This window comes from Nelumbo nucifera, chromosome 1 (assembly GCF_055504915.1).
Source record: "Nelumbo nucifera cultivar China Antique chromosome 1, China Antique-T2T, whole genome shotgun sequence".
NCBI classification, from domain to species: domain Eukaryota; kingdom Viridiplantae; phylum Streptophyta; class Magnoliopsida; order Proteales; family Nelumbonaceae; genus Nelumbo; species Nelumbo nucifera.
Genome location: NC_142649.1, coordinates 17,116,066 through 17,129,746, shown reverse-complemented (window position 1 = coordinate 17,129,746; position 13,681 = coordinate 17,116,066).

Here is a 13,681-nt window from a genome sequence, read left to right as displayed (position 1 = left end):
CCCTCATCGATCACTTATCAATACATGTGTATTTTCATCTATACGAGTGTTTATATACGTGTAAATGGACACTTGTCAGAGAGTGAATGGAAGTACAAGACTAGAAAAAAATATATTCGAACTCATTAAACATTGAATAGTTTGTGGTCTAGGAAAGAGTAGCATTGGTCATGATTGTGTCCCCTATGCTAGAAAATATGTTCTCCAATTTGCGCATGTAATAGATGCCACTCTCTCATATGACATGATCAGGAAAGTTCTTAATGAATGTTACGGTTCAAGTTGGACTCTCCAATTAATTGAGTGCAAAAGCCGAGGAACCTCATCAGCATTAGTCTCAGTTTGTAGTTTTCTTAACTTATATATGTGACGACATCACGGGTCAACCTGTTCAACTCGGATTGTTGAACCATTGACCTACAACCTGGAAGAACAAATGGGTCAACCGAAAATGATTGAAGGGTCAACCTGTTCAATCGGATTGTTAAACCATTGTCCTACAACCTGGAGGAACAAATGGGTCAACCGAAAATGATTGAAGAAGAAAGTGGAAACATCAAACACAACCTTATTCTCCAACTCTAGACCATCTCAAATACTTACTTTTATTCTAATAGCCTTTGTCAGTCACATACTCACATCTGTTTTATATGATGTATGTCTTACACAATGGACACTTGTGACTGACCGAATGCAAGTATAACTGTATAAGAATAAGCAAATTAAGTAGCTTTTGTTACGGTTCCGTTTCCAACCTTAAGTAGCTTTTGTCAGGGGTTTAATTTGTCAATCTGAGGTTCCCATGATTTCCTTTGTTTTTTTTTTTACGTGCAACGGTGTTATTTTCAAATTTGTTCACATCAGATTCCAATCTTATATCTCAATTGCAGAAAATGTAAATTTAAAGGTGCCATAATGTTCCTTACGTCAATTCTAAGGCCATGAAGAAGGGTCATATTGGGGTTTTTGGGTTTATTTGGTTTAATTGGTTTGTCCTAATTGGTTTAATAGGCCCAGGGGGATTAAGTGAAGGGCTGACATCAGCCCTCACTCTTTTGAGTTCTTAGATTGGGATACATACAAGTGTGATTTAAGGGGGATTATATATGTGCTTGCGCTAGCTTACATCGGACATAGAAGACAAGATAGAAATCAAAATTATATATGCAGCAGTAGGCGGTAATTGAGTGCAAAAGCCAAGAAACCACAACTTTAAGTCTCATTTGCCACTTCAGTAATGGGACTTCTGTGTGGGATCATCCATCATCAAATGAGCAATCTCTGCAGGCCACTCCTTATCAACTTAATTATACTCCATAATCGAGACACGGCCAACCAATTATATTTATACTACTTTAAAAAGCACAAATGACTTCAAGAATATTTCTGCAAATAGGGTAATCGGTTCTTGATATTAAATGGATTGAAAAGAGGAAATTTAAAGATATTCAATTCTCTCTCATTAAATCAAACATTTAAGTTATTAACTTGCATTCATGTTCATTGAATCATATATTTAAGTCAATTTTGTTTCTTCTCATTATTAAGTTTTATTAATTAAATTCATACTTAATAAATCAATAATTCCAATAACATAAAAGCTTATACTTTTAAAATCTACCTGGCATAAATAGTGTTTTTATCTAGGTGGTGGTAAAAAATTAAATCATTTTGGGCCAAATGGGTTAATTCATGTTGCTACAGTAAATAATAAAATTAAAAAATAAAAAATAAAAAAATAAAAATTAAAAAAATTGGAACATTTTTAACATACATATTTAACAATAATAAGTATGATAAATAAAAAATGTTTTTGTTAATGATGAAAATGGAATGCAAAATTTAAAACCAATTGGAAATAAAATTATTTTCCTATTTTCTCTCATTAAATCCAATATTTAAGATATATTTTTCTCATCACTAAATTCTTGTAATTAAATCCACAATATTAATTTTAATAGTATAAAAAAATATTTTAAAAAGTAATTTGAAAACAAAACCATTTTCTTCCATAATCCCATTTGGGGTCAATTGGATTAATAAATAATTCCATAATTAAATAATAAAAAATTAAAATAAATAACTATGAAATGTAAGAAGTATTTATATTAATGGTGAAAATGGAATGCCAAATTCAAATTTACCTAGAAAAGAAATGATGTCAGAGTCAAATAACAAAATTTTTAATAATAGAAAATGCAAGGAATCACAAAAATAAAAAAATAGATAGAGAAAATTTTGGGCACATATCTAATGTTATGTATTTATAAAAAATAAAATATTAGGTAAATATCTAATATTATGCATTCATTATATTGAACAAAAATTAAGTTTTGTACATAAGAAATAATTTTATCAATGATTGACATGTAATACAAAATTTAATGTCAATCTAGAAATCAAACGATTCTTACTTTTAGATGGTGGGTTAGTGGTTTGAGTCAAATGATACCATAGACAAACAAAAATTAAGTGTGATAAGTAAAAAATATTTTATATAATGTAAATGAAATATATAATTTAAAGGGAAAATTATAATTAAAATTTGTTGTGCATTTAAAATTAGGTTTCAAGTTGGTCCAGAAACCAACAAAACTCTGATAACCAGCTCTACATTTAAAATTATAAAAACCGCCACCATGTCATTAGAGGCTTATGTGGTTATTGCCAACATGGGACTCTTAGTCCATGTTGGACATAGCAAAAATTCTATGCCGAAAATAGGTTTTCAGTTTCTCTCTCACTTTCTCTGCCTCTCGATCTCCCTCCCTTATCTCTCACTCTTACAGTCATCTCTCGATCTCCCTCTCCCTTTGTCTCTTCCACTCTCTCAGCTTCTGTAGCCAAATCAAAACCTCTCTTCTATTGTTCTCCCTTAATCTTTCTTATTTTTCTCCCTCACTCTCCCGCTCGGTCAATATCTCCTTCTTCCTCAATCTCTATCGTTCTCCAATTGATGTAAATTTCATAGCCAAGAGCTTCTTGTGAATTTTTATCAAATTGGTGTAATAATTTTTGAATCATACCAAGTTGGTCTCATGTTCTTTTAAGAAATTAGGGAGGTTGAAAGATCGACCAAGAAAGGGAATGAGAGAGAATGATAGATAGAGAGAAATCGATATAGAGAATGTAAATAAAGAAACTAAGAACCATTTTTATTTATTTTCAAATCACATAGTCGTTGAGTAGATAAAGATGACTATGAGTGAGAGAGTATGAGGGAGAGAGAGAATGAGAAAGAGAGAAAAACTAAAAACATTTTTATTTTCAAATCACCCAACATTAATGGGAAATTTTAGTATAGGCTTTTTGTTGTGTCCAATAAGGATTAAGAGTCCCATGTGGGCAACAACCACATAAGCCTCTAATGACATGGCGAGGGCTTTTATAATTTGAAATGTAGAGCTGGTTGTCAGAGTTTTGTTGGTTTATGGACCAATTATAGCCTAAATTTAAATGTACAGTCGGTTGTGACTATAATTTCCCTAATTTAAAACTAATCCAAAAGCAAAGTTGTATTCTTATCTAGATGGTGGGTCGGTCATCCAACTTTTCAAAGAAATCCATGATGTCATAATTGAATAAATATTTAACTTTATTTTTAATCATTTTGTTACTTTTTTTAATTTTCAATTTCTATCTTAACTATGATATATCTAAATTCAAGTCATTAATATGAAGAAAAATTTCTCATGTGCAATGCATGTGCTTAATTACTAGTATATATATATATATATATATATATATGAATGGCAACAGGGTGGGGCAGGGATGGGGAGCCTCTCTCCATCCCCTTCCCCATGAAAATTCCCATCCCCGTCCTAATGGGGAACCCCATCCCCATGGGGATACCCATTCCCCGTGATTTTTTATAATGTTAACCATTTTGTTTTTGTTTTTAGTTTTATTTAAAAAAATAAAATTTACAATCCTATTAGAAATGATTCAACCATATTTTTAAAAATATTAATATATAGATGTATGTGTACATATATACATATACAACGTATGCATACATATATACATATATATTAGTGTGGATCCTTGTCCCCACTAATGGGGATGAAAATTCCCCATCCCCGTCCCCATAGGGGAAAATCATCCCCATCCCCGCCCCATTCGAGGTGGATCACCACGGGGATTGGGCAAATGGGGAAAATTGGCAACCCTATATATATATATAACTTTTGAGATTGATATGCTTCCAAAGAAATTGGGGCAGCTTGTCTTGATTGCTAGGGTTAGACCCATAACACATGTAGTGTGTGTTTGGATGAAACCTTGAACTGGGGCCATTTTCTAGTTATTCCCTGGACCTTGGAGATTGATGGGCAAAACTGGAGAGTTACACATATCCCCTAAACTTGATTATGGTACTGCACTTGGTGTTGGATTGGACTGTCTTTGATATGCCAATCAATCAGATCCATTGATGGTCAAAACCTGGGTATGTTGGGGCAGTTTGAGAATTCATCTGAGTGGGTGATCATAATGTTAAGATCGGCCCCCTTGTCCGACAAAGCGAAAGATTGGGCTTACACTCTCTCTGATGGAAATCTAAACTACCGGCAATGGATCTGTCAAGGAGATGTGACACTATACCTTGCAGCCAGGGGAGTGGTCCTTCCCTATTGGGTAGTGTTGTTACCATTATGGGTTGAGAGGTTAAGTGTAAGAGACCATTACAGGGTTGATTACCTAATGGTCTTTATCTTAAGTCTATTATCCTTGGATCTTCATAGGATGGCTGAATTCAATGATCATTTAAGTGTAAATGTGGGGTTCCACACCATACAAATCTGGCCTAAGTTGGCCATGCAACATCTTGGGTCATGAGCCTTTGAAGGAAATGGGCCTAAGGCCCATAATCAATAAGATTAAGTAAGTTGTCACTTGACAAATTAAGTTGTCATGTGCTCTAAGTCGAATCCAGGTTCATCCCTTGGAATGAACCAAATTGGATTTTAACCAAAACTCAAATCGGCAAGTGAAGGAATGTGAAATCCATCATATGGATGGCTGAACCATGCCAGATGGTTGGGCAAAATTTCAAAAATTTTCTTGCAACTTTCAAGGAATCGTATTCCCAGTTTTAAAAAACTGCATTTCTCAAGGATCGTTCTTGCACCGAAACCAGACTAAATCTGAAACCAAAAAGAATGGAGAAGTATACCTGATATGGATTCCACAAATGTAGCTCCCAAAGTGATAGTTCACACTCAAACTAAATCCCAAAACCAACTTCCCCTGAAGATGGCACAGCTTGAATTGAAGCCGATTCAGCAACACAATTTTCAACAAAACTACAATCCAACACTTTGGATCGTACAAGGGAGGTGAGCACGAATTTTCTCTGTATTTTTCTTCCAAAAATCAGAGGTGGAACTGATCAAGATCAGTCCAAGAAGGGGAGGTCGAATTAGGGTTTCTGAGGCATAAAGAACAGAGAGAGAGAGAATTAAGAGTAGAGTAAACTGGAGCAGATTCGATCTCCTCTTTTTTTAGCCTTAAGGATCACCACTCCTAATCAAATTAGGAGATTCCTAATCCAAATATTTATTTGGATTTGAACTCGCTAAGTGGATAAGACTTATCCTCTTATCCTAATGGCTGATCCAGACCCATATCCAAACCCATATTCACCCATATAAAATGACTGCTTAAGTTGTCATGTGACACCCTAATTAATCAAAATAATCATGGCCTTTAGGCCAAATAAACAAGTGGGTCACATCCTTGGTTTGTTGTTGGCCCATTTTGGTTCACTTTGTATGGCGTTGGACCCCAACAATGACCTCACATAAGCCTACATGGGTTTGTCCCAAGCTCTGTGAAAAGGCTTGGCCGAATTCACTGTCAAGTAGTGTGAACCCCTGAGTCCATCAGTATGGGCTCTTAATGGGCCCAACATTTATAGTAAATGATCATTAAGTGAGATATAGTCCATCAGGTAAAACAACCCTTAATGGTCTCTTATACTTAACCTCTCAGCCCTTAATGATCAAACGCTGCCCGACAGGGAAGGACCTCTCCCCTGGCTGCAAAGTGCAGTGTCACACTCTCTTCTCGGATGGGTCCCGGGAATTAAGACCTTTTGCAAACCTTTTACCTTAAAACATAATATATATCATATAAATATATTTTGCAAAACAAATCTCAAACAAGATTGAAATCGACTATCGACCATTTTGGTTTCCATCAGAGAGTGTAGTCTCGATCATTCACTTTGTCCAACAAAGGGGCTGATCCTGTCACTATGATCACTCACTTGAGTGAATTCTCAGACTGCCCTACCATACCCAGGTTTTGACCTCCAAAGGATCTCACTGATTGGCATATCAAAGACAACCTAATCCGACACCCAGTGCAGTACCATAATCGAGTCTAGGGGTTATGTGTAACTTTCCAATTTTTCCAACCAGTCTCCAAGGTCCAGGGCATAATTAGAAATTGGTTTGGGTTCAGTGTTTCAAACAAACACACACCACATGTGCTTCGGGTCCAACCCTAGAAGTTGAGACAGGCTGCCCCAACCTTCTTGGCAGCACATTAGTGTCAGCCTTGGCAAGATAAACTCCCCAAGTCTATCCAATGGCTGATAACATTCTAAACTAACATGAGTCTCATAAGTGTCCAGTTTAAGGGGTAATTACACAGAAACACGCCAATTATAACATGAAATAATTATGTACTTATACTCATTTACAATAAATGTATTAGTACACCAATCTGATTTGAGCTAAGGGCATACACTGTCTAACAGCAAGAACAAGTCTAGCCAATTTGGTCATTCTCCCTCGCCCTATCCGTTCCAAGGACTAAGGATAATGGTCCTTCCTAGGTCGAGTTGTGAAAGGAGGAGATAGCTATTGTGAAAAGGATAGTATAGCTGCACATCAAGGAGTACACATCATCCCAATTGCTGACCCTGGCTGGGCTGATGTGCCCTTCAGCCGGTCAATTCTAGTCTGGTACGTGGGCTGTGCATTCTCATTTCTTTTTATGATCTTGTCTTCACTTCGTTCTAACTTTGTACTGAACCGTGTAGATTCGTACATTGCTAATGCTAAGAGAGCTTGGCGTATGAAGGTCGCAGTCTCAAGGGAGGCATAGGCAGCTAGGACCTCGAGCACGTAGCCCGGGGCCACGGAGCTTCAACACAATTCGATAGAATGCACGCCTCGATATGGGAAGAGGCCAAGGTCGATAGAGGAAGTCATGGTAGTTAACTGTGAGGAGGCCACTACTTAGCTTGAGAGGTCCTCGTCACAGAGGGGGGATGCTCCGGAACATGCTTCGGCTAAGGGCTCGATCAATGCCTACATGCCACAATGGTCAATTCGACTGAAAGGCACCCTTGATACGGAGAGGGTGGCCAAGCATCTTGCCCAGGGTGTGATGCTCCCCGATATTAGGAAGGAAGCTAGTTGCCACACCCTTCATCAAATCATGGTGGTAAGTTCGGCTTTACTTGTCCTTCCTTGTTTCTCTTCTTTTGTACTAACTATTCATAGCCCTACAGTCGGTTTGTTCGTTCGTTGGCCTATCGACCGCCTTTGTGGGTTGCGATGATTTTATGAGTCGTGAGAGATTGAGAATGCCCAACTAAAGGCAGAATTGGTCGAGTTGAAGCGCAAAGTCGAGGAGAGGGACAACATTGTCCACAAGCTGAAGGGACGCATCCATGATCTCAAGAAGGTGCGGGATGTGCTAAGGAGGGGGCTCAAGGAGGCAGACGCAAAGATAGCTTGGGCAAAGAAAGAGGGTGTCTCTAATTATAGAGCTTCGAAGGCTCATCAGAATGAGCTGGACAACTATGCTACCGACTCTTGGTAGGAGGATTTTGCTCTCTATTAGCGGAGGGTGATGCATCAATTCCCAGAGGTGGCCGGTGTCGTTCATGGGTTTGGCCCTTTTGATATCAATGAGCCTAATAGTGGAGATGTTGTCATTGCCGACGCCTTGGATCGTGCCTAGGACCCCCCAGCAGATAGTTGATGTGCTGTCTCTTCCCTTATCCTTGCTGTACACAGCTCGATATGTCGACCTCATAATGATTGTATCAACTTATTCACTAATGGAAGTTTGGTCTTTTTCTCGAGCACTTCCTATGTTGTTTTTCTCTTCCTTTTCTAATATGTTCTGCTTCGGAATTAGGTTGGTAGATAGGAACCATAGGCCATGCTTCTGTACTTGCTCTTTGCTAGTCGAGGTTTCGGACATGACGTTGTGATTGGGGTCTTCGGTTCTATGGCATCGGCCTCATGTTTGTCGAGGTCTTCGGCCTTTGCTGGCCAAGGTTTTTGTCCTTGATTCTCGCTAGCTGAGGTATTTGGCTTAGTGACCTCGGTCTTATGCTGGCCGAGGTGCTTCCAAGCTCTCCACATTGCCGGGATGCTTGGCGACATTTGGTCTTGGAGAGCATTACACTCTGACTGGGCTAGTCGTGGTCCTCGATTAGCTTTGCTTCGACTGTGAATCGGGAGTGTGGAGTTCGATGGTCGTCCTCTTGCCATTTTGTGGTGGGGAAATCATTCTTAGGAAGCCCTTCAGAGGCTTGTTCTGGCCTTGACCGTCTGTTGTCAATTTGGTCTTTCATTATGTTGCAATTGTGCTGGGATTGTTGGTCAACGAGGAGTTCGGTCGTTGGAGTTCGGCCAGGCTATGTGCGGGTGTTTGGTCTTTTATGCTTGAAGAAAATTCTATATTTACTGAATTTATACAACTCAGTCACGGTTATTGCCAGGCCTAGCATGGCCCGCATGTTGTCGTGCTGTGTCATGCCGAGCCGCAGGCGGCATGGCCCAGTTTAAACCTTTAGTTTTATTTTTGGCTAGTAGTAACCTTGTTGGAGGGCCTTCAAAGCAAGCACCCTATCCCCCAAGTGTTCACCATAGAGTCCTTCGTGGATCTTGCAAAACACATACTCAGCCTCGCTAGGATGGAGACATCGCAATTAAGGAAGGGTGAATGACTTCCTACACAACTATTCACCATTTATGATGTGGCGATTTGACTTACGTTTGACATTCCGAGCTGTGTTCTGATCTAAGGGCAACTCTCCATGGTGCAAATACTCGAAAAGTGAATCCAACTTGCTCAGTTCTACAACTTGCATAGGAGTCAATAGCTATGAAAGCGCGTCAGCCAATGCTTTCATGGATCTCAGTATTTTTTGGATGGATAAAGTATCGAATTGTCTGATTAGCTCACACACCTATGCAAGTACTTAATCATTGAAGGCTTTTGAACTTTGTAATGCCCGTTCACTTGGTTGACCACGAGCTAAGAGTCAATACATGCCTCTACATTCCTCGCACCGACTTCCTTCCTTAGGGATAGACTATGTAAAGTTGCCTCTATGTTCACTTGGTTACATATGTAAAATTGCCTTAATTTTCTCAGGGTTGGCTTCGATGCCATGTCGGGTGACTATGTAACCACGAAACTTGCCCGATGTGACACCAAAGACACACTTGTTTGGGTTAAGCTTTAGGTTATATTTTCTTAAAATAGCAAACATTCTTTAGAACAACAAACATCATCTATGTAAACTTCTACTTTATTTCCAATTAAAATTGTAAACAAAAGTTGTTTACAAGATATAGGTAGGTCGCCCTGACATTCTTTAGACCAAAAGGCATGACCTTGTAACAATACAACCCAATTTTGATTACAAAAGTTGTTTTCTCTTGGTCTACTGGATCCATCTAGATCTTCTAGAAACCAGAATAGACGTCCATGAATCTCTACAGCTTGAACCCCGAGGTGCAATCAACTAGTCTGTCTATCCTTAAGAGTGGGAAGATATACTTTGGTCAAGCTTGTTTCAGGTCTGTATAGCCGACGCACATATGCCACTTCCCATTTGAGGACCTTCCCAACCTCCTCGTCAATTGTCTTACACCACTTTGGGGTGAATTTCCTTTTCCTCTACTTTATAGGTATAACCAAGGGAACTACATTAAATCTATAGGTAATAATAGAGGGGTCTATGCCTGGCATGCCGACATGCAACTAGGAAAATACATCAATATTTGAATGTAAAAAACATACCAATTTAGAAGCGTGGAGGTTCATCGAGCTGTGGCCCAATATGGATTGTCTTCTTGGGCTCGATATCTAAGATCAACACGAGGATGACATCTTTCAATGGGTGAGCTCTATCCATGCCAAGCTTTGGGAGCAGTTCCAAGTAGACCTGTTCATGGGTCGGGCTCGGGCCCAGCTTTTGCCAAAATTTGAATGAGCCCGGCCCGAAGCCCGAGCACGACATAGTGTAAAGTCAGGTCCAAAACCCGGCCCGTGAACATCCCTATTTCCAGGTCAACCGCCAATGACTGCTTTCCCTTGCCTTTCAAGGCCACCATGCAACATTTTAAAGAGTCTAGATAGTCCCTACGCACTACCCTAATTCTATTCTTAGTGGTGAATTTTATGGCCATGTAGTATGTGGTTTGCATGGCTCGAAGTGCGTATAGCATAGGGCGACAAAGAATAGCATTGTATGATGAAGGTGTGTCCACGGCCAAAAGATTATATCAAATGAAATCTTGTTCAACGTGATCCTCACTGTAACCAACAGCTTAACCATTCCTAGAGGTTAGACGATGTCCCTGTTGAAACCAGCCAGATGCACATCGGTAGGGAATAGGTTCTTCCTCTACAGATGCATCTTCTTGAATGCCTCCATGAACAAGATGTCCACCGAGTTGCTGCTATCCACTAGGATGTGCTTCACCTTATAGTTATGGATGATCAACCTCACTGTGATTGCATCATCATGGGGTAGTGAGCCCCCTTCATGTCATTTTCGATGAAATAAATCACCTCCTCTGTCCTCATCCTCTTGCAGGGCTTCTCCTTGTCATTGCTCAAGTCGTATCCTTAGCCTCTACTAATGACCCACCAGTGGTCTTGTTGATAAACCCGACGAGTGGCCATTCATTTTGCTAGGGCTGGTCTCCTTGTGGGTTCCTTAGCCGCTCAGTCCTCCTTAATGAATTTCCTCAGGTACCCCCATCGAATGAGCTCCTCGATCTCGTCCTTTAGGTTCCAGTAGTTCTCGGTGTCATCCCCCTCTTTTTATGATAGTGGCAGTACTGGTCCTGATTCCTGTTCTCTACATTTCCCTTTAAGTGAGATGACCACTTCAAGTAGTCGATTGATTTAATATTCATTAAATCAATGGTGTGTAGTTCTTGTACTTTACAGAGGGAGTCCTTGTACTTTACAGAGGGAGTCCTTGTCCTCCTCCTCCTCACGTTCAATGGTGTGTAGTTCTTGTACTTTACAGAGGGAGTCCTAAAGCGTCTTGTCAACGACCTGGAGCGCTAAGAGATGACCTGGATCAGCATTTCAGTGACTCATAGCACCTAGGCAACCTCTTGCCTCTACAAATGTGCTTACTACTTCTTTTGCCTTGGCCATTATCACGTTCCTTCTTCTTTTTGACTTTGACAAGCTTTTCGTGTGCGTGAAGTGTTTCCTCGATGTTCATATATTTTTGGGTGTGCTTAAGGAACTTCCCCTTATCCTCTAGGAGGTTCTTCACAAGCGATCTTCTTAGTGTTAGACAATTATGTGCTTAGCTCCAATCAAACAGATGTATCTTTTGACATTTATTGTAAATGAATAAAGTACATAATTGTTTCATGTTATTATGGTGTGTTTCTGTGTAATACCCGTAAACTAGACACATATGAGACTTGAATTAGTTTAGAATCTTCATAGCCATTGAATAGATCTGGGGAAATTTATCCTGCCAAGGCTGACACTGATGTACCACCAAGTTGGTTGGGGTGACTTGTCTCAGCTACTAGGGTGAGAGCTGAGGTACATGCAGTGTGGGTTTTATTGAAAACCTGAACCAGACCAAAATTCCAATATTGCCCTAGACCTTGGAAATAGGTGGGCAAAACTAGAATGTTACACCTGACCCCTAGACTCGATTATGATACTGCATTAGGTGTCAGATTAGACTATCTTTGATATGCCAATTAGTGAGATTCTTAGAGGGGGTCAAAACCTGGGTATGTTAGGACAGTTTGAAAATTCATCTAAGTGGGTGATCATATTGATATGATCAGCCCCTTTGTCGGAGAAATTGAATGATCGGGGATGCACTCTCTCTGATGGAAACCTAAACTACCAGCAGTTGATTTCAACTGTTGAAATTTATTTTTGGAAAATATATTTATATAAATGTTACTTTTATTCTAATCTGATCTTAATTGGACGTGAGCACATTATCTTCAACACTCTAAATACTTACTTTTATTCTAATAGCGCTTTTGTAAGTCACATCTGTTTTATATGATGTATGTCTTACACATAAATGGACACTTGAGACTGACCGAGTAAGCAAATTAAGTAGTTTTTGTCACGGTTCCGTTTCCAAAGTGCAAGAAAATATGACCCCGGCCATTTTTTTTTTCTTCTTTGATACAATGTTATCCCCCAATTTGCACAGGTAATTCTTGCCACACTCTCGTATGAAGAAAGTTCTTTGATACAATATAATTTAAGTTAGACTCTCCAATAACTTCAAGGAAATTTTTAGTCACCCTGCACTACTGGATTGATTGGAATGATAAGGAATGCTGTCTATATAAATGATAAATGTTATAAGTCAAACACCCCCTGCACGACAAGGAAATTAGTTTGTACGTATTGCTCTACATGGGGAAGTGCACATGCATGCAAACTCTATATAAATGAAAACCACCAAAGAATTGGACATCGATCCTCAATTACTTAGCTTAGCTTTTGTTCTCCTCTTATTTCAGAGTTCAGATGACAATGACGGGCTATCAATTCATCATCTGTGCCATGGCTTCAACATTATGTCCAGTTTTAGAAGTAATTATAGAAAGACATGTCAATCATAACGTGAAATAATTATGTACTTATTCATAATAAATGTATTAGCACATCAATTTGATTGGATTTAAGGGCATACACTGTCTAAGAGCAAAAGTATCGTTAAACGGTTCAGACTAGCCATGTGGCTCTTTGTGACTGAACGGTTAGATCACCCCTCATCTATCACTTATTAATTACATGTGTATTTTCCTGTATACGAGTGTTTATATACGTGTAAATGGACACTTGTCAGAGAGTAAATGAAAGTACATGATTAGAAGAAAATAGGTTCGAACTCATTAAACATTGAACATTTTGTGGTCTAGGAAAGAGTAGCATTGGTCATGATTGCGTCCCCTAAGTGCTACAAAATATGTTCCCCAATTTGCGCATGTAATAAATGCCACTTTCTCAAATGACATGAGGAAATTTCTTAATGAATGTTATGGTTCAAGTTGGACTCTCCAATTAATTACATCAAGGAAATTTTGTCACCCTGTGCTAAGGCTTAGGGGAAAGCACAAATTCGGACATTCATGGATATAAAGGGTAGATTTCCAATAGCAGTTTTCCCTTGCACTGTGAGTACGAAGAGAGAATTGGAATCATACAATAGTAGTGGTCACTTTAGCATGCCCTTCGGCCTGAAGAATGTCGAAGTCACCTATCAATGGCTTGTGGACAAAGTTTTCAAGCACCATATGGGAAGAAACGTCAAAACCTATTTGGATGATATGGTTTAGGGGTACAATTCGGGCGGGCTGGGCTGGGTTTTAGCTCAACCCAGGCCCAACCCTAAGAATTGGACCTAAAGCCC